Source organism: Somniosus microcephalus, chromosome 22 (genome assembly GCF_052327205.1).
Source record: "Somniosus microcephalus isolate GS21.2 chromosome 22, FLI_Smic_1.0, whole genome shotgun sequence".
Classification (NCBI taxonomy): domain Eukaryota; kingdom Metazoa; phylum Chordata; class Chondrichthyes; order Squaliformes; family Somniosidae; genus Somniosus; species Somniosus microcephalus.
Window position 1 is genome coordinate 7,146,651 of NC_141008.1, and position 19,393 is coordinate 7,166,043.

Consider the following 19,393-nt stretch of genomic DNA (forward strand, 5'->3'; position numbering starts at 1 on the left):
TTATATTTTTGTGTCACAAGTTTATGGTGCAAATTTGTTCAATTGTACCAGTTTCATCAATTGATTGGATGAATGCCCATGGTACATGAAGCCTTTTAAACGTTCCAACTGTGGTTACTGCAATTTCAACTTACTCTGTTCCAAGTTCCTCAATTCAGCTCCCACTACACTTCCTCCTCTTGCTGTTGTTAACTCCAACCAAAGCCAGTGCTGATGGGGGAGATAACTTGGCGTAACGTCGACCGTTCTTGTGTATTTAAGGCAGAGTACTGGGCAGGGGTAAAATGGGAGTGCTCATCTCACAAACTAAACAAAGAATTTTCATTGACAAGAAAGAACAGAAGCTATCAGCTCTTCCACTTTCATGGAATCATGCAGCACAGAAGGAGACCATTCAGCCCCTCGTGCCTGTGCCTGCTTTTTGAAAGCGCTGTCCAATTAGTCCCACTCCCCTGCTCTTTCCCCATAGCCCTGCAAATCTTTCCTATCCTGGGAATATTTGTAGTTCCCCAATGCCCTGCCAAAGCCAAGCATGCACCAAGGTCTCATGTGATGTGGAGTTATATCGATGCGACATCTGCAGTATAACTTTGGACTGAGCTCGCTCAACCAATGGTGCCTCGAATCCTGACGAGCAACCCAGGAGTGTGGGGGCGGGGCAGGTGGAGACAGGAGGTCATCTGATGGTACCTCAAGGAATATGCCCAGCCAGAGAGGCAACCCTCGCGGCCACGCCGGCCCGATGGTGAGGCCTCAGTCCAGGGAGCTGCACCGCGGTGGAGGCCGGTTTGTCACCTCGTGGCTCGCCTGCCAAATTTAATCGAGGAAAGGGCCTCAAAATCGCAGGGGGCCTCTTCACTGTAGGAACGGGCGGCCGACCAGCGCCCATTGGTCACCCAAAAGTCAAAATCACCCCCCACCACACCCACACTCATCCCGTGAACAATGCTGTGAGAGATTGACTAGTTCTTATTGATTATTCGATCTGCTCCCCCAAACACTGTAAATTCTTGGTGCCCATTAGAGAACTGACACTAATTTCTTCATTCATTTTCATTCAAATGAATGCAATATGTTTAAATATTTGAACAACGGGATATTGCAGGTTAAACACAATTCAATGAAGTTGAACCAATATGGGAATAGTTGGGCATTGTGTGGCCAGTTCTGTGTGTAAGAGGCTGGAAGCCCAGACATGCAGTAATTAGCTGATCCAGATATCATCAGGCACGTCTGTGATTTTTGGCACCATCATTAAATCCTTTGCCTGTTTCAGCTCTGGAGATTTCTGTACCTATAAATAGTAATTCGGGCATTGCTTGCTCTCGGTTCTACACAGAGTTTCCATTTTCACCCTTAAACTCGAGCTGCGGGAGGCTGCTGCGTTTTGAGTGTGGCTCGGGAAACACTGGGTTTCAATGCTCCCTCTTATTTGTGACAGGATTTCTGTTTGCTGCCAGGAGAGAGGTGGGGGGGGGGGTGCGGAGTGGGACATTCCTGTGACGTTAAAACAAAGGAATCTCTAAATGCTTTCCATATCTGCCAGGGTAGAGCACTGCCATCATGATCTTGTAGCATATCAATAGACCACAAGCTTGCAGTGAGAGCTATGAACATAACAGATTGGAATAGGCCACTAATGAATCTTCAGATATCAACTTTAAATATTAATTATAAAGCCCTGAGCCCACTAATCCTAACAGCAACATTAAGAAGTCCGTGTTCTTGCTCAGATGCTGCAAGTCATCATTCATTGTTTCTCAAAGTCTACAGGGCCTGTATTGGAGTTCATGGCCTAGAAATGCAATGGTGCGGTGCCACGCCTGTTAAGGCACAAAATGGGTGCCTGAGTATCCAACATGGCGAGCAGGGCACACGCTCTACGCTCCAGAAGTGCGCCGCCCGCCATATTGGTAAAGGCAGCAAAAGAGGCGTCCAGGGACCCCGCCTGAGTCAAACGTTAGGCCCTTTGCGTATGCAACATTAGGCTGCCCTGAATGCAGCCTGTGCTGGGCTGGTTACATTCAGAAATGAGGTTCACATGCAGCTTAACCAGACTACCTTAAAGGAAGCTCTGCGGGCCACCACCACAAGGTAAATTTTTAAAATACATGTTTGAATGTGGAGCGGGGAGGTGCAGGAGCGCTCCAACTGTCCAACTGGCTCACCACCGTGCCGAAGATCATTGCCGTCACCAGTGGGCCCCTCCTCCATCCTGACAGCTGCCCCCCCTCACCCTCCTGGTTAGCCCCCCACCCCCTCCCCCACCCCTTCCCCCACCCCCTCCCCCACCCCTTCCCCCACCCCCTCCCCCCAAACCCTCTCCCCTCCCCCAGGATGTTTATGAGGGTTGCTGCCGGTGATGCAGTGGCCCAAAATTGAGATCCTCTTCACCGGTGAGCATCCTGGGGAGGCCCAGCAGGAGTCCACAGTCTCGTGTCAATAAGGTCCGAGGCCCAATGCAGGCCGCGTCAACCAATTACTAGGCTCAGTTTCAATAGTAACGGTGCATTAACCATCGTCAGTCTCCACGGAGCAGCTAATGCTGAGCGTGCAGATCCATTGTTCTAAAGGTAATCCCACTTGATGGCCCGTTTGTACTCGGTCATCAGCTGATGTGAAGGAACAGTTTAGCTGCAATTTCCCCACCACACACAGTGCAGACTCCAATTACACGGCAACCAGCTGCACATTTATCAGTCGGGTACTATGTAAAAAGTATTTTATAAATATATCAAAAGGAAAAGACTGGTGAAAACCAAAGTTGGTCCATTGCAGTCAGATACGGGGGAATATATAATGGGAAATAAGGAAATGGCAGATCAACTAAATGCATACTTTGGGTCAGTCTTTACGAAGGAAGACACAAAAAACCTCCCTGGGATATCGGGAAAAATAGGGACATTGGCAAAGGAGGAACTGACGCAAATCAATATCTCTAAGGATATGGTGTTAAGGAAGCTAAAGGGATTGAAGGTGGACAAATCCCCAGGGCCTGATAACATGCATCCTAGGGTACTGAAGGAGGTGGCCCTAGAGATAGCGGATGCACTAAGGATGATTTTTCAGAATTCATTAGACTCGGGAACAGTGCCGATGGATTGGAGGATAGCTAACGTTACCCCACTATTCAAAAAGGGGGGTAGGGAAAAAGCAGGTAATTACAGACCTGTAAGCCTTACATCAGTTGTGGGCAAAATGCTGGAGTCCATCATTAAGGATGAAATAGCGGAGCACTTAGCAAATGGGGACAGGATAGGACAGAGTCAACATGGATTTACAAAGGGTAAATCGTGCTTGACTAATCTATTGGAATTTTTTGAGGGAGTAACTGGTAGAATAGATGGGGGAGAGCCAGTAGATGTGGTGTACCTGGACTTCCAAAAGGCCTTCGATAAGGTCCCACATAAAAGATTAGCATGGAAAATTGAGGCTCATGGGATAAAGGGGAAAGTTTTGGCGTGGATAGGGAACTGGCTGTCAGATAGAAAACAGAGAGTTGGAATAAACGGCTCATTTTCTGAATGGCAGGCAGTAACAAGTGGGGTACCACAGGGATCTGTCCTGGGCCCCCAGCTGTTCACAATTTACATTAATGACCTGGATCAGGGAGTCGGATGCAGCATTTCCAAATTTGCAGACGACACTAAACTAGGAGGTGGGGTGGGCTCAGAGGAAGAGACCAGGAAGCTCCAGAGCGATTTGGACAGACTGGGCGATTGGGCGGATAAATGGCAGATGCACTATAATGTGGACAAGTGCGAAGTTATCCACCTTGGGTGCAGGAACGGGAGGGCAAATTATTATTTAAATGGCAATAGATTGGGAGAGGGGGAAGTACAGAGAGACCTGGGTGTTCTTGTACACCAGTCACTGAAGGCGAGCATGCAGGTGCAACAGGCGGTCAAGAAGGCAAACGGTATGCTGGCCTTCATAGCAAAAGGGTTAGAATACAGGAACAGGGATACCTTGCTGCAGCTGTACAGGGCACTGGTGAGACCACACCTCGAGTACTGTGTACAGTTTTGGTCGCCTCATCTGAGGAAGGATGTTCTTGCCATGGAGGGGGTGCAGCGGCGATTCACCAGGCTGATACCAGGAATGGCGGGAATGACCTATGAGGAGAGACTATGTAGTTTAGGGATGTACACACTGGAGTTTAGAAGATTGAGAGGGGACCTCATAGAAGTGTATAAAATTCTGACAGGTCTAGACAGACTGGATGCAGAAGGAATGTTTCCCTTGGCGGGTGAGAACAGAACTAGAGGACATAATTTAAGGATAAGGGCTAAACCATTTAGGACAGAGATGAGGGGGAATTTCTTCACTCAGAGAGTGGTGAACCTGTGGAACTCATTGCCACAGAGGGCAGTGTACGCCAGCTCATTAAATATATTTAAGAGGGAATTAGATATATTTCTACGGGCAAAAGGGGTTAAGGGTTACGGAGAGAAGGCGGGGACGGGATACTGAATTAAAGGATCAGCCATGATCTCATTAAATGGCGGAGCAGGCACGAAGGGCCGAATGGCCTACTCCTGCTCCTATCTTCTATGTATCTATGTATCTATGTACTGTTCTAAGCACCGAGAGCAGTAAGGCCCTGACAGGCCTGGTGTATGATCGTATATGAGATCAAATTTTGTTAAATGGGCTGCAAAGGATTACATGAAACCAATCAAAGATTTGAACAGGGTGTCAGATTTAAAATAGGTCCACAACAGGAATAGGTTGTTGATGTCCAAAGAAACTGGAATGCTTCAGACACAGGCAGACAGCCCCCATCTCCAGATTCTGGTCAATATAGCCAGCATCTTTCAATTCCTCATAAATAATGTTGAAATTGCCCCAATTTCTTAACGCTGACTATAATGCATTATTTAACTCCAGTTAAAGTACTGTGTGCCATTTTGAATAAGATGTTACAGCAATCGGCAGTGGGATTACAGTAATACGCATACAGCAGTAACATTAAGGTAATACCCCATTATAGGAACACAAGAACAGGAGGAGGCCATTCAGCCCCTCCAGCCTGTTCCGCCATTCTATTAGATCCTGGCTAATCTGTACCTTAACTCCATGTACCCGCTTTTGTTCTCTATCCCTTGATACCCTTACCCAACAACAACCTGTCGCTCTCAGTCTTGAAAATTTCAGTTGACCCCCAGCACCCACAGACTCCTGGGGAGAGAGCTGCAGATTTCCGCCACCCTATAGAAAGGATATTAAAGCCATCGAGAGTGCACAGTGTACATTCACCAGGATGATGCCAGGGATGAAAAACTATCACCATGTGGAGAGGCTCGAGATACTGGGAATATTTCCACAGAAGTGTGAAAGGCCAAGAGAAGATTTAATAGAGATTTTTACAAATGGATGAGGGGTTTTGATTGGATGAATAGGGAAAGACTATTTTGTCTGGTTGGGAATCAGAAACAAAGGGTCATCATTTTAAAATGGTGACTGAGAGTGAGGAGAGAGGTTGAGAGGGATGTTGGAGTACGGAATACTTTACCACACAGTTAGGGTTAGGGTTCGGGTTAGGGTTAAGGTTCGGGTTAAGGTTAGGGTTAGGGTTAGGGTTACGGTTAGCGTTAAGGTTAGGGTTACGGTTAGGGTTAAGGATCAGGTTCGGGTTACATTTAGGGTTAGGGTTACGGTTAGGATTAAGGTTATGGTTAGGGTTAGGATTAGGGCAAAGGTTCGGGTTAGGGTTAGGGTTAGTGTTAGGGCTAGGGTTAAGGTTCAGGTTAGGGTTAGGGCTAGGGTTAGGTTTAGGGTAGATGGTCATTTGAAGCAGAGTAAGATCGAGGGTTAGGGTTAGCGTAGATGAACATTTGAAACGCTGCATTTAGGGATAGGGTTAGGGTTAGGGTTAGGGTTAGGGTTAGGGTTAGGGATGGGTTTAGGGTTAAGGTTAGGGTTAGGGTACGGTTTTGGGTTCGGGATGGGGTTAGGGTTAGGATTAGGGTTAGGGTAGATGAACATTTAGGGTTAAGGTTAGGGTTAGGGTAGATGAACATTTAGGGTTAAGGTTAGGGTAGATGAACATTTAGGGTTAGGGTTAGGGTTAGGGTTAGGGTTAGGGTTAGGGTTGGGGTTCGGGTTAGGGTTAGGGTTAGGGTTAGGGTTAGGGTTAGGGTTAGGGTTAGGGTTAGGGTTAGGGTTAGGGTTAGGGTTAGGGTTAGGGTTAGGGTTAGGGTTAGGGTTAGGGTACATGAACATTTGAAACAGAGTAAGATTGAGGGCTATGGGAAGAATGCCGAGCAGTAGGACTACTAGTTGATAGCTCTAGTAAAGAACCGACAGACACCATGGGCTGAATGGCCTCCTTGCACGCTGTAAACTCCTCGGGGGATAACTGGGTTGATTTGCGCCTCTCCTTTGCACCCCCGGGGAGCCCTAATGGGGCACGAATCCCCTGATGCCCGGGCATGGCTCCGCTAACGCCTCACGCGAAATTCAGCGGGAGGTTAGAGGCGGTGGTAACCGGTAGTGCTTCACGGCGCTGCGCCGCTGGTCATGATGTCATTGCCATGCGCAGCGCCCCGCTCACGCCCCGGCTGCAAACTTTGGATGCGTCCCCTGCCCTATCGCCGGGGGGTGTTATTGCAGTGGTGGCGGCGCTAGTAGAAGGGGCAGGTGTCGGGCAGCCGTTTTTTTTGGCAGACTGCCAGAACCTGCCCCCTTCCCCTTTTACCTCGGGGTGCTGGCCGCGATCGCTCCTTTCCTGGCACCTCGCTCCCCGCTCCCCGGTGGTCCAGCAGGGCCCCGGTGCGCGCAGTGCTAGGCCCCTCCCCTTTAATCAGGGGAGGGAGGCCTGCAATGACGCAGCGCTACGTGCTGACGCGGGTGGCGCTGTTGCATGTAGCGCCACGATATTCAGTTGTAGCGCCCCAAGAAGGAGGTGGAGCACTTCCAGTAGCGATTCACCTCCTGCTTGGGGTGCTACAACTGAATTTTAGGCAGAGGGGTGGTAATTTTTTAATTAGCGCCCCGGCGACATTAGCATCCCAAGAGAGGCGACACCCAGCTTTTGCCCCCTATAGTTCGATAGCTTCAGATACACTGCACTATCAGCAAGTGATGGGAAGGAACTCACGAACCCCAAGGGTGTAGCAGTCGTCCTACTTCATCATCGCTCGGACCCGCAGTCACCATCCTTCCTTCTGGGGCTACCTCCTTGCGGGGGTTAGATGTTAAATATTAAATGGTCCTCCTTCTGTAAGTGTTCAGTCACTGTTATTATGGGGACGTCTCCTCCTGCAATCAAAATACAAGAAATGAGAAGTTCCAATTCCTAAAGTAAGATGCAGTAATGCCCAAGTGTCCGCTTGCAGCCCACGCTGGAAGTGGTCACATGGCCACGCACCGTGCAGCTCCCTTCAATGGGACGGTTCTTTTGGGCTGAATGCGTGTAAGGATGTGAGAGAAGGAACACTTCCAGGTGAAGGCTGGGGCAAGAGACAAGTGTATCCTGCTGCCTTAATGGGCATTCATGGTAAAGCTTGAAAGTACTTTAAGGATAATTGTAAGACACTGAGCACATTGTTTAATGGAAGGCGTTGCTGGCCTCTCTTGCCTTGGCTTCCTCCAGGCACCCCACCCAGATGTCATAAAATGATACTCACTGGGAGTTATTTTTAGCACTGTTGGTTTTATAGTTTAGGGTGATTATAGAGACAGTTACTGCTGATGTAGGAGTATCATTACCATAATACCACTGTTTGAGCATTATACCAGTACCATTGTAGTATTACTGCCATACCACTGCATGAGTATAATTACTGTACCACTGCATGAGTATTACCTTAGTGAGACGCCTGGAAGAGTGTCATTACTGTATTACTATGAGCAATATGGATAGGCACTTGGAAATAAACTTGCAGGGCTACGGGGATAGAGCGGGGGAATGGGACTGACTGGATTGTTCTACAGAGAGCTGGCACGGACTCGATGGGCCAAATGGCCTCCTTCTGTGTCGTTATGACTCTGTGGCCTAGAAATTCAGTAAGGCGCCGCCAGCTTTGCGGCCAGTTACTGCCTAAAGAGGGCTTCTGCGCCAATACAGGAGTTTGCGCTGATATTCAGCGCAGCGGTAATGGCGGCGGTAGCTGTTAGCGCTGCGCCGGCACCGGTGACGTCATCGGTGTGCGCAGTGCCCTGGTTCCGCCCCGATACCGGCCCGATCCCCATATTTAGTTGCGGCCGCCTCTTCCGCAGCGGCCGCAAACAGCGACCAGAAAACGGGGCCGTACTGTAGCCTTAGTGGGGCGCTTTAAGGTGGAGGTGCGGCCGGCCGCTTTTTCGGCGGCCGCCTCCCCGCACCTCCTTCCCCGGCCTCCTCCACACCCCCCCCCGCGGCATTGCCGGCTGCTTTCCGTGAACCCGGCACTTCTCCGTGGTGCCGGGCTCATTTGCCGGCACTATCCAGCGGCGATCTCCCCGTTGCAGGCACCTCCCCCTTAAGAGAAGGAGGAGGCCTGCAGTACCGCAGCCTGCCGCTCCGCAGCGGGTGGCGCAGCGGCGCCTAGAGCGCTGAAATTCAGTTTCAGCGCCCCAAGCGGGGGCGGGCACACCCTGGAATAGCGCCCGGTTCCGACTTGGGGTGCAAAAAGTGAATATCTGACGGTTCCAAATGGCTCCGCGCCCAGCGCTAACTTTTGGGCGCTAGCCAGCTGGCGGAGCCATAGTGAATTTCTAGGCCTGTGACTCTATGACAATACCTTAATGCTACTGTGTGAATATTATGTGACTCAGTGGGTCGCACTCTCATCTCTGATTCAGAAAGTTGTGGGTTTAAGTCCCACTTAAGACTTGAGCACATAATCTAGGCTAAGACTTCATTACAGAGTGCTGCACTGTCGGAGGTGTCTTTCGGACGAGACGTTGAACTGAGGCCCTGTCTGCCCTCTCAGTTGGGCATAAAAGATCCCACGGCACTATTGGAAGAAAACCAGGGGAGTTGTCTTGGCCTGTATTTATAGTTTAACTAACATCACTAAAATAGATTATCTTATCTTATTGCTGTACGTGGGAGCTTGCTGTGCACAAATTGCTGCTGTGTTTCCTACATTACAACAGTGACTACGCGTCAAAACTACTTCATTGGCTGTAAATCGCTTTGGGACGTCCTGAGGTCGTGAAAGGCGCTGTAGAAATGAAAGTCTTTCTTTCTTTAACCTCCCCCTTAATTCTTTGGCTTTCAGTTCATAAGATACGTGCCCAAGATTCAAGCTTATGGAATCTAATCCAGCTGTGAGCCCAAGAGAAGTGTTCAAGAAAAAGCTGAATTCGAAGAGCCCATGCGCCTTGTTCTGTCTGAAAATCTGATGCTAAAACTGTTTGAAATAGGAGGCTCCCACCAGCGACCCTCACAGGGCAAGCTCCTCATCCTGCCTGAATTTAGCCAAAGCTCTAATCAGGGGGGTGGCAACTATTTCGATATGAATTCTGTGCAGCCCTGGTACATTTCACACCTTACTGCTGAATACAACCACCTCCTTGTGATTTTCTGCTTTCCAAAAAAATAAAACAATTGTGCTAATGCTCACAAAATGAAATAAATGCCGAATTCTTATTCCCACACTGAGCTAATCAGAAGGATCTAGATTGTGAGAGATTGTTTCCGTGCTCAGCCTGCCAGTAATGACACGGCACAAGTTTAAGATAATCACAAAAAACATTAAAGGCGAGGTTAGAAACAAAACCGTGACACAGAGGGTGGTCGGTCTCTGGAACTCGATTGTTGAACTCAGAATCCATCAATTCTTCAAAAGGGAATTAGATAGTAGCATGAAAAAGAGGAATATTAAAGGGTATGAGGGGAGTGGGATTAGACTGGGTGGGATATTAAAATGTGTGGGGAGTGAGGGGAGAGTGGGATTAGATTGGGTGGGATATTAAAATGTGTGGGGAGTGAGGGGAGAGTGGGATTAGATTGGGTGGGATATTAAAGGGTGTGGGGAGTGAGGGGAGAGTGGGATTAGACTGGGTGGGATACTAAAGGGTGTGGGGAGTGAGGGGAGAGTGGGATTAGACTGGGTGGGATATTAAAGGGTGTGGGGAGTGAGGGGAGAGTGGGATTAGACTGGGTGGGATACTAAAGGGTGTGGGGAGTGAGGGGGAGAGTGGGATTAGACTGGGTGGGATATTAAAATGTGTGGGGAGTGAGGGGAGAGTAGGATTAGACTGGGTGGGATATTAAAGGGTGTGGGGAGTGAGGGGAGAGTGCGATTAGACTGGGTGGGATATTAAAGGGTGTGGGGAGTGAGGGGAGAGTGGGATTAGACTGGGTGGGATACTAAAGGGTGTGGGGAGTGAGGGGAGAGTGGGATTAGACTGGGTGGGATACTAAAGGGTGTGGGGAGTGAGGGGAGAGTGGGATTAGACTGGGTGGGATATTAAAATGTGTGGGGAGTGAGGGGAGAGTGGGATTAGACTGGGTGGGATACTAAAGGGTGTGGGGAGTGAGGGGGAGAGTGGGATTAGACTGGGTGGGATATTAAAATGTGTGGGGAGTGAGGGGAGAGTAGGATTAGACTGGGTGGGATATTAAAGGGTGTGGGGAGTGAGGGGAGAGTGGGATTAGACTGGGTGGGATACTAAAGGGTGTGGGGAGTGAGGGGGAGAGTGGGATTAGACTGGGTGGGATATTAAATGGTGCGGGGAGTGAGGGGAGAGTGGGATTAGACTGGGTGGGATATTAAAGGGTGTGGGGAGTGAGGGGAGAGTGGGATTAGACTGGGTGGGATATTAAAATGTGTGGGGAGTGAGGGGGAGAGTGGGATTAGACTGGGTGGGATATTAAAGGGTGTGGGGAGTGAGGGGGAGAGTGGGATTAGACTGGGTGGGATATTAAAGGGTACGGGGAGTGAGGGGGAGAGTGGGATTAGACTGGGTGGGATATTAAAATGTGTGGGGAGTGAGGGGGAGAGTGGGATTAGGCTGGGTGGGATATTAAAATGTGTGGGGAGTGAGCGGGAGAGTGGGATTAGATTGGGTGGGATATTAAAATGTGTGGGGAGTGAGCGGGAGAGTGGGATTAGATTGGGTGGGATATTAAAATGTGTGGGGAGTGAGGGGAGAGTGGGATTAGATTGGGTGGGATATTAAAATGTGTGGGGAGTGAGCGGGAGAGTGGGATTAGACTGGGTGGGATATTAAAGGGTATGGGGAGTGAGGGGGAGAGTGGGATTAGACTGGGTGGGATATTAAAATGTGTGGGGAGTGAGGGGGAGAGTGGGATTAGACTGGGTGGGATATTAAAGGGTATGGGGAGTGAGGGGGAGAGTGGGATTAGACTGGGTGGGATATTAAAGGGTATGGGGAGTGAGGGGGAGAGTGGGATTAGACTGGGTGGGATATTAAAGGGTGTGGGGAGTGAGGGGAAAGTGGGATTGGACTGGGTGGGATATTAAAGGGTGTGGGGAGTGAGGGGAAAGTGGGATTAGACTGGGTGGGATATTAAAGGGTGTGGGGAGTGAGCGGGAGAGTGGGATTAGATTGGGTGGGATATTAAAATGTGTGGGGAGTGAGCGGGAGAGTGGGATTAGACTGGGTGGGATATTAAAGGGTATGGGGAGTGAGGGGGAGAGTGGGATTAGACTGGGTGGGATATTAAAATGTGTGGGGAGTGAGGGGGAGAGTGGGATTAGACTGGGTGGGATATTAAAGGGTATGGGGAGTGAGGGGGAGAGTGGGATTAGACTGGGTGGGATATTAAAGGGTATGGGGAGTGAGGGGGAGAGTGGGATTAGACTGGGTGGGATATTAAAGGGTGTGGGGAGTGAGGGGAAAGTGGGATTGGACTGGGTGGGATATTAAAGGGTGTGGGGAGTGAGGGGAAAGTGGGATTTGACTGGGTGGGATATTAAAGGGTGTGGGGAGTGAAGGGAAAGTGGGATTGGACTGGGTGGGATATTAAAGGGTACGGGGAGTGAGGGGAGAGTGGGATTAGATTGGGTGGGATATTAAAGGGTGCGGGGAGTGAGGGGAAAGTGGGATTAGACTGGGTGGGATATTAAAGGGTGTGGGGAGTGAAGGGAAAGTGGGATTGGACTGGGTGGGATATTAAAGGGTGCGGGGAGTGAGGGGGAGAGTGGGATTAGATTGGGTGGGATATTAAAGGGTGCGGGGAGTGAGGGGAGAGTGGGATTGGACTGGGTGGGATATTAAAGGGTGCGGGGAGTGAGGGGAGAGTGGGATTGGACTGGGTGGGGTATTACAGGGTGCGGGGAGTGAGGGGGAGAGTGGGATTGGACTGGGTGGGATATTAAAGAGTACGGGGAGTAAGGGGAGAGTGGGATTGGACTGGGTGGGATATTAAAGGGTACGGGGAGTGAGGGGAAAGTGGGATTGGACTGGGTGGGATATTAAAGGGTACGGGGAGTGAGGGGAAAGTGGGATTGGACTGGGTGGGATATTAAAGGTACGGGGAGTGAGGGGGAAAGTGGGATTGAACTGGGTGGGATTTTAAAGGGTGCGGGGAGTGAGGGGGAGAGTGGGATTGGACTGGGTACTTATGTGGAGAGAAGCAATTTGCTGAATGGATGGGTTGGATGCTGTAACATTCTAGGATTCTGTGATCCATACAGAACTCAACCTGTCCTTTATTATTTATACCAAGTATTTAGCAGTTCACTATATAGAGTATGTCGGAGTACGTGCTATGATTTATTTGAAACACCAGATAGTTTCAGACTTTCTAAAGACCTTAATGCAGAATATTCACTCTGGCTGGCTGAACAATTAATATATTACATTTTGGAAATGTCTTGCTTGTTTGGCTTGTAGGTTTGAATTATCAACAGCAACTCACTCAAACAAGAAAATACTTAAAACAGATTAAAAAAGGGGGCAAACTTGCTCAGAATATCAGGCTGATAATCTCAGGGGCTTGACATTCACTTTATCTCTGGCACAATACACTGTTTGTCTGGGTGTTGAAAGATTCCTGGAATCTAGAAGCCTGCACTTTGACGTCAGCAGTTGGATCCCTCTGAATGTGAAATCCTTGGGCCTCCCACCAATTGCTCAGTGGGTCAATCCACTGGTTGCTGCAAGATAAAGACAAGGGAAGGCCTAGGTTTGATCCACGGCCTGTGCCAAGTTAGCAGATCGCAGCTGACGTACGTAAGGGTTTGCTAAAATGAGCTTCATTGTCCTGGACCAGAGAGGCATGAGGTACATCAGCCGTTGTTGCTACTGGTGTCTGGTAGTCAGTAACCAATGCTGCATATGTGGATAGATTGGGCTTGGTTATAACACCTTCCATTGTCAACAGCCAATTGACACTCCTTCATGTTTGGGCAGGATCGTGGTGGAGAATGACAGAAGATTCAGGCAGTGAGTCTGACCACCGCCCCCCCTCTCCCCCCACCCCACCCCGACTGCCAATCTCTGCTGGCTGCACCTTCCCCACCCATCGCATGCAAATGGTGGAGGGCCTGGTTCCCAGATTCCTGCGTCTACTCATGTTACCTCCTCTCCCTAGATCCGTGGTGAAAGTGGCAGTAGGCCCCAGGAAGCAGCAGTACCAGCCAAGGTGCCCCCTGGAGGGAGAGGGTCATCTGCAGCCTCTCCTCCCCCCATTCTGCACCCAGTGACTTCGCTCTCTGCCGAGGCCTACAAGGCTGCAGCTTCCATCCTCTTCAGAGTGATTCTGCCTCTGTAACTCCATCCCCGTCCCCCACTACAGCACTGCAGGCATCTCCCTCAGGGCTGACAGCGAGCTCCCTCTTAGCACTGGGAATCTCACCAGGGATGGATAGTAAGCCCCGACCCAGGGAAATGGAGCGGGGTTGGAGGGGCACCCTGCCAGAGCTCTGCCCCAAAAATGATAGCCCGGCCTCACTATTTAGCCTCTTGGAGCTTTGAGTGGCCCGAACACCACACCAGCCACAATCGGTACCAATCGCCACCTTCAGGAGACGGTGCAGCAACATTGGTAAGAATTTCTGGTCGCCATGACGAGTGAAGTGTAGCGACAAATTGGGAGCCAGGGAATTAGGAGGAAGGCCTTGTTGAGGGCAGAGAGGAGATTTACCAGAATGGTACTAGGGATGAGGGACTTGATTTATGTTGAGAAATTGGGTGAGCTGGGGTTGTTCTCCTTGGAGCAGAGAAGGTTAACGAGAGTAACAACAGAAAATGCTGGAAAAACTCAGCAGGCCAGGCAACATCCGTGGAGAGAAAATAGAGTGGACGTTTCGGGTGAACCCTTTTTCAAAACGGGAGATTTGATAGAGGTGTTCAAAACCATGAAAGGTTTTGATAGAGTAAATAAAGAGAAACTGTTTCCACCAGAGGGCACAGATTTAAGATAACTGGCAAAAGTACCAGAGGGGAGATGAGTAGAATTTTTTTTATGCAGCGAGTTGTGATCTGGAATGTGCTGACTGTAAGGGCGGTGGAAGCAGATTCAATAATAACTTTCAAAAGCGAGTTGGCTAAATACTTAAAAAAGAAAGATTTTCAGGGCTCTGGGGAAAGAGTAGGGGAGTGGGACTAATTGGAGAGCTCTTTCAAAGAGCCGGCACAGGCACGATGGGCCGAATGGCCTCCTGCTGTGCTGTGATTCTGTGATCACTCTCACTGGAGTGGGTTAAACATCACCACCCAGTTGTCCCTTTTACAGCTTAAAATGCTCCTGCACAAAATGTGGAAGAGTTTCATTTGAACATGAAAAATGAATCCCAGTGACACTGGAATCAGCACTTGGGTGATTTCCCTTGTCTTGTGATCAGAGACAGACTAATCCTGGACTGACAGGGACTCGGTGTTTAAAGGGAGACCATCTGATTGAAGCATACACTGAAATGGACTCTGACTTTGGGTCTCTGACAGCAAACTTGTTTCGTGTGTTTTGGGGCATTTTGTTTATGTTTGAAAGCCTTTTCTCCAGATTTTTGACAACAAGGTTAACCAGGTACTGTAGTGAAGTGGTTATGTCACTGGACTAATAATCCTGGGAACGAGAGTCCAAATCCCACCATGGCAGTTTGAGACTTTCAATTCAGTTTTAAAAATATCTGGAAATAAAAAGCAGCCTAGTAAGCCATTCAAAACTAACAGCGGTTGAAGAAGGCCCACCACAACCTCCTCAAAATCTCAGGGCAACTCGGGAGGGGCAATAAATGCAGCCTTGCCAGCGATGCCCACATCCCAAGAACGAATTTTTAAAAATTGGCCCACCCTGCTTATCCTTCCATAAAACCTACATCTCCTGATCCACGGCTCCAGAGTGTGTGCTTCCAATCTCCGAACCACAGACCATTCCAGGTATTGCTCGCTCTGTGTGAATTGCTTCCTGACATCTGTCCTGAACTTGCCTTTGCCCAGTTGGTACCCATATCCTGCAGTCATGTCTTCACAGAATCACAGAATCCCCACAGTGCAGATAGAGGCCATTTCGGCCCATCGAGCCTGCACTGACACATAACCCCGTAACCTCACGTATTTAATCCCCTAACACTAAGGGTCAATTTATCATAGCCAAATCAACCTAACCCGCACATCTTTGGACTGTGGGAGGAAACCGGAGCACCCGGAGGAAACCCACGCAAACACGGGGAGAATGTGCAAACTCCACACAGACAGTCACCCGAGGCCGGATTCGAACCCGGGTCCCTGGCGTGGTGAGGCAACAGTGCTAACCACTGTGCCACCGTGCCCCTTAACTGGAAATTGCGACTCAGAATTAATTAACCTTTTCTATTCCACTTAGTACCTTACAGAAACGATTCCCTCATCGACTAACTTTCAAAGATGAAGAGTCAAAGTTTTCCTTGCAACGCAGTCCTTCTAACACTAAGGATCAGCCTCGCTGCCCTTCTCCCCACCACCTCCAGTGCTGAGATCTTCCCCTCAACATTGAACATGCTCTCCACCTGGGCAAAAAGAAACCAGGAAATGGGACCTGTTACGTGGTGGTGTGGGGTCTGCCAATGTCCATTTGGAATGTCATTTCCTCAAAAAAGTCAAGGAGGTTGGTGAGGCAGAATCTGCCCTTCCTGCAACCGTGCTTGGCCACCACCAAGTTATTTTCATGAAGGTACTCAACGTTGTTGCTGATTGTCAATTACTGGCAATTATTTGGCCAGTAACTGGTGATGTGCCTTCAATAACTCAAAGACAAGGAATTTAAAGGATTCAACTAAGGCTTTTAATCACTAAGAACATAGCAGCATAGCAGGTCTTCCCACATCGGGTTCATCTGGTAGTGAGTGACTCATCCAGCTCCTGAGACCTTTATATGGCAAAAGACAGGGGCGTAGCCAATACACACAATAGGAACAAAAGGGGGCGGTTCACACAATACAAGCAGGTGAAACACACAGGTAAAACACATAGGCTGATGAAGGCATATATTTCATCACAACTGGTGTACGATTATTGGATCTGTCGCCGTTTGAAGATGCCCATCCTCAGCTTCTCTCAACTCATTGAAGTAAGCTTCCTGCTGGTTACATCATCAGCCTAACTGTAATTTCTACTATGGTGTGGCCACTGTTGCCCAATCACATTTATTTAGCACTTTTACCAGAGAACATCCCAAGGTGATTTGTGGACTGGCACCAGAAAACGACATGAAAGCTGCCGGATTGTTGTAAAAACACATCTGGTTCGATAATGCCCTTCAGGAAGGGAAGCCTGCCGTCCTTACCCAGCCTGGCCAGTACCTGACTCCAGTCCCACACTCTGCGCTAGTCTCTTCTGTCACCTAAAGAGGCGTCTGTCACTTGAGAAGAAAAGGCTGCTGGAGGAACAGTCTAGACAGCAACACAGGAGCAGGAGGAGGCCATTCAGCCCCTCAAGCCTGCTCGGCCATTCAATCAGATCATGGCTGATCTGTACCTCAGCTCCATTTACCTGCCTTTGTTCCATATCCCTTAATTCCCTTATCTAACAAAGATTTATCAATCTCATAGAAACATAGAAGATAGGAGCAGGAGTAGGCCATTCGGCCCCTCGAGCCTGCTCCGCCATTCAATGCGATCATGGCTGATCATCTGCTTTCTCCCCATACCCCTTGATCCCTTTAGCCTTAAGAAATATATCCAACTCCTTCTTGAATATATTTAATGAATTGGCCTCTACTGCCTTCTATGGTAGAGAATTCCACAGGTTCACCACTCTCTGAGTGAAGAAATTCCTCCTCATTTCTGTCCTAAATGGCCTACCCCTTATCCTTAGACTGTGACCCCTGGTTCTGGACTCCCCAACCATCGGGAATATCCTTCCTGTCCAGTCCTGTCAGAATTTTATAAGTTTCAATGAGATCCCCTCTCATTCTTCTAAACTCCAGCGAGTACAAGCCCAATCGACCCAAGCTCTCCTCATATGTCATTCCTGCCATCCCAGGTATCAGCCTAGTGAATCTTCTCTGAATTCCTTCCATGGCAAGAACATCCTTCCTCAGATAAGGCGACCAAAACTGCACACAATACTCAAGATGTGGTCTCGCCAAGGCCCTGTACAACTGCAGCAAGACATCCTTGTTCCTGTACTCAAACCCTCTCGCTACGAAGGCCTTCTTAACCGCCTGCTGCACCTGCATGCTTACCTTCATAAGGACACCCAGGTCTCATTGCACTTCCCCTTCTCCCAATCTATTGCCATTCAGATAATAATCTGCCTTCCTGTTTTTGCCACCAAAGTGGATAACCTCACATTTATCCACATTATATTGCATCTGCCATGCTTCTGCCCAGTCACCCAACCTATCCAAATCATCCTGTAGTTTCTCGGCATCCTCCTCACAGCACACACGCCCACCCAGCTTTGCGTCGTCTGCAAATTTGGAGATATTACATCTAGTTCCCTTGTCTAGATCATTAATATATATTGTGAATAGCTGGGGTCCTAGGACCGATCCCTGCGGTACTCCACTAGTCACTGCCTGCCACTCGGAAAAAGACCTGTTTATTCCAACTCTTTGCTTTCTGTCTGCCAACCAGTCTTGAAAATTTCATTTGATCCTCAGAATCCACAGTTTCAGTTAAAGGGGAGTGTCTCTGCGCACTCTGCAGGGCCTCCGATGGCCCACACTAGGCCACTAGGCCGGCGTGGTGCCACGGTGCTGGGCTGTGCAATGGCGGCCAGAACCACGCCACAGCCCACCACGGAGGGCTGACCTGGAGGTCGTGGGTCGCGGCCGCACCTCCCCTTTAAATACCGCCCCGTGAGCGGAGGTCGGCCCGGTTCATGGCCCGTGAGGCCGGCGCTGATACCGCCCATGGCAGCCTCGCGGGGCACAGCCAAATTTTTGCCGCGGGGTGCTAAGTGTTTGCGGCACACGGCGATGACATCATCGCCGACGGCGCAGCGGCCCAGGGCGCTACCGGCGGGGACGTGCCGATATCGGGTAGCGCCTCAGCAAAGCCCCGCCGAATCTCTCGGGCGGCGCTTCCCCCCGCCAGGCGATAAGCCCTTTACACCCAGCTAGCGCACCACCGGAGGCACTAACGACAGGCGCAAAGGAGCCGAATTTCTAGCCCACTGATTCTGGTGAATCGGTGCTGCACACTTTCCAAGGCCAATGTATCCTTCCTGAGGTGCCAGGCCCAAAACTGAAGCTAACAGCAGGTTAAGATGAATTTTAAGAACTTAAATTGTCAGAAAGTTACTCGAATTAATGTGAAGACTGAATGTCATTTTATTTATTTTCTTTCCTTTAAGTCATTCTGTAACAATTTGAGAGAAACTTTAAGCACAACACTGAGACACATTTAAAGGAAAAAGCAAGGAATACGTCAGTGGGATTGAGAATCCCTCTGTGTGCAGTAAAGCGATAGCACATTTTCCAAGAGCTGACATTCAGTGCTTGGTAACGATTGTATCAGTGTCCCACTGCAATATAAGAGACCATTAACTCAGCATTAAATCCAAGCAAACCTGCTCTGATGGCGTCAGAAACTCCTTCACTACCCTTGTGAAACCATCGGACTGCACCTAGAAAACTACTCAAAAACTAGAGTACGAAAAATTAACCACTCTTGTTTATTTTAAATCACTATCACTGATGAGAAAATACTTATTTATTTGCCCAGTGCTTCTCTGAGAATGTTGAATCACCCTCGGGTACAGCCCCCAGTGACCCCTGTACCCTCGGGTACAGCTCCCAGTGACCCCTGTACCCTGGGGTTCAGCCCCCAGTGACCCCTGTACCCTGGGGTTCAGCCCCCAGTAACCCTTGTACCCTGGGGTGCTGTGATGAAATAACTGTGTTCTGATATTTGTACTTGTACTTGTAATGTCTGGAATGTTCCACCGGGGGGAACCACTAATGCTCCTCCCTGGCCCCGCCCCTCTTCTGGTATGTTCTACCAAGGGCTCGGTCGGTGATGAACTCTGTTAACTCTGCCATGATTCTTACTTAATAAAAGGCTTC

General features: G+C 49.3%; 1 protein-coding gene across 3 annotated transcripts in view; it reads right to left on the reverse strand.

Moving 5' to 3' along the window:
• Positions 1–19,393, reverse strand: part of sh2b2 (SH2B adaptor protein 2) — a 249,364-nt gene that overhangs the window by 196,377 nt on the left and 33,594 nt on the right. For all 3 annotated transcript variants that reach the window (XR_015073195.1, XM_085964144.1, XM_085964142.1), the window contains exon 2: positions 7,107–7,263. The gene's annotated coding sequence lies outside the window, so the exon portion shown is untranslated. The remainder of the gene's footprint in view (positions 1–7,106; positions 7,264–19,393) is intronic.